At 35.0% G+C, this 2398-nt stretch overlaps 1 pseudogene; it reads left to right on the top strand.

Annotated features, from left to right (window-relative positions):
• The first annotated feature begins 1632 nt into the window (after positions 1-1632).
• LOC115502289 lies at positions 1633-2149 on the top strand (annotated as a pseudogene).
• The last annotated feature ends 249 nt before the right edge of the window (positions 2150-2398 follow it).

Genomic DNA, 2398 nt, shown 5'->3' with positions numbered 1-2398 from the left:
GTAATACCCATAGCAAGCACAACAGATACAACGCAAATACAATACTCAAAAACACTGTACGGATGGTCTCCAACTTATGAGGGCTCAATTTCGGATATGTCAACTTTATGATGGTGCAAAACTGATATGCATTTAGCAGAAACTACTTTCAATTTTGTATTTGGATCTTTTCCCAGGCTAGCAATGTTTGGTAGAGTCTCTTGTGATTCTGGGCAGTGGCAGCAAGCCATAGCTCCCAGTCAGCTACACAGTAACAAGGGTAACAATGATACACTTAGACCCATTCTGTACCTGTGCAACTATTCTGTGCTTCACTTTCAGTATAGTATTCGATCAATTGCATGAGGTAGTCAGTACTTTCTTATAAAATAGTCTTTGTGTTTATGATTTTGTCCAACTCTAGGCTAAAGCAAGTGTTCTGAGCACATTTAAGGTAGCCTAGGATAATTATTATGTTCTGTAGGTTAGGTGTATTACCTGTGCTTTCAACTTAGAATATTTTCAAATTACACTAGGTTTATTGGGCCATAACCCTATCATAAATTGAGGAATATCTGCGGATAAAACAAGACAAAATCTTTAAAAAAACTACTCAAGTAACACACAGGAAGTCTTGAATAGAGGAAACAAGAAATAAAGAAAATAATAAAAATGGCAGAGTAAAGCACTAACGTATCAGTAATCACTTTAGATGTATAAGATATAAATACACAAATCAAAAACCAGACATTGGATTTTAAAAATTGTCCCATATATATTCAAATTATAAGAAGCTCACTACAAATTCAATGATATTGACAAATTGAAAGTAAAAGAATGGAAAAAATAAATGCCATGTAACATTAATTTAAAACATTAATTTAAAACAAACGTAAATGGCTATATATATATATATATATATACACCTATATGTATATTAGACCATAGAACAAATAAAATTATAAGAGACATAGAAGGACATTAAATAATGATAAAAGTTCAATTCAGCAGGAAGACATAAAAGTGTACACACTAAAAAATAAAACTTAAAAAATACATAAAAACTGAGTTGAAAAGAGAAATAAACAAATCCACAATTACAGTTTTCAACACCCCTCTTGGAAACTGATAAAACTACTAACAAGAAAATTAAAAAGGACATAGATGATCTGAAGAACACAATCAATAAATAGTATCTAATTGATATATATATTGAACAATCCACTCAACAACAGGAGAATACACAATTTTGTTTTAGGCACCAATAAGACATTCACCAAGATAGGTCATATTTTGTATCCTAAAACAAGCCTCAATAAACTTAAAAGAACTGGCATCCCACAGAGTGTATTCTCTGATGATAATGGAATAAAACTAGAAATCAATAACAGAAAGGCAACAGAAACCTATTGTACGTTCTAAATTATTCATTAATTAAAAGTAATATTTCCTAGTAGCCCCTGCTTCATTGTGTTTCTGTGTACCTGTGTGTGTACTGAACAATTTAAAGCAAACAAAAAATGCGATGTAAAAGTGTTTAGGATGATACTTGCAGAAGAATAAACAGAATTAGGCGCCTAATTTCAGCTGGCCCACCCGAGACCCCCTGAGCGCCAACCCTAGTCCCAGGCGCGGTCCTGTTTCCGCTCCAACAAGATGAAAGAAACTATCAAGAACCAAGAGAAACTCACCAAACTGCAAGCCCAAGTGTGCGTTGGTGGGAAAGGAACTGCTCGCGAAAGAAGAAGGTGGTTCATAGAACAGCTACAGCAGATGATAAAAAAACTTCAGTTCTCCTTAAAGAAGTTAGGGGTAAACAATATCTCTGGTTTTGAAGAAGTATGTTCACAAACCACGGAACAGTGACCACTTTAACAACCCTAAAGTTCCGGCATCCCTGGCAGTGAACACTTTCACCATTACAGGCTGCGCTGAGACAAAGCAGCTGACAGAAATGCTGCCCATTATCTTAAACCAACTTGGTGCAGACAGTCTGACTAGGTTAAGAAGGCTGGCTGAAGCTCTGCCCAAACAATCTGTGGATGGAAAGGCACCACTTGCTACTGGAGAGGATAATGATGATGAAGTTCCAGATCTTATGGAGAATTTTGATGACGCTTCCAAGAATGAAGCAAACGGAGATGAGTCAACTTCTGAAGATAAAACTTGAAGAAGTTACTGGGAGCTGCTATTTTATATTATGACTGCTTTTTAAAAATTTTGTTCATGGATCTGATAAATTCTAGATCTCTAATATTTTTAAGCCCAAGCCTCTTGGATACTGCAGCTCTTTTCAGTTTTTGCTTATACACAATTCATTCTTTGCAGCTAATTAAGCTGAAGAAGCCTGGGAATAAAGTTTGAGACAAGATTAATAAAGTTCTTTGCCTAGTAAAAAAAAAAAAAAGAGTAAACAGAG

The sequence above is a fragment of the Lynx canadensis genome, chromosome A1 (genome assembly GCF_007474595.2).
Source record: "Lynx canadensis isolate LIC74 chromosome A1, mLynCan4.pri.v2, whole genome shotgun sequence".
Taxonomy (NCBI): domain Eukaryota; kingdom Metazoa; phylum Chordata; class Mammalia; order Carnivora; family Felidae; genus Lynx; species Lynx canadensis.
This window is presented reverse-complemented; position numbering and strand designations above follow the sequence as displayed.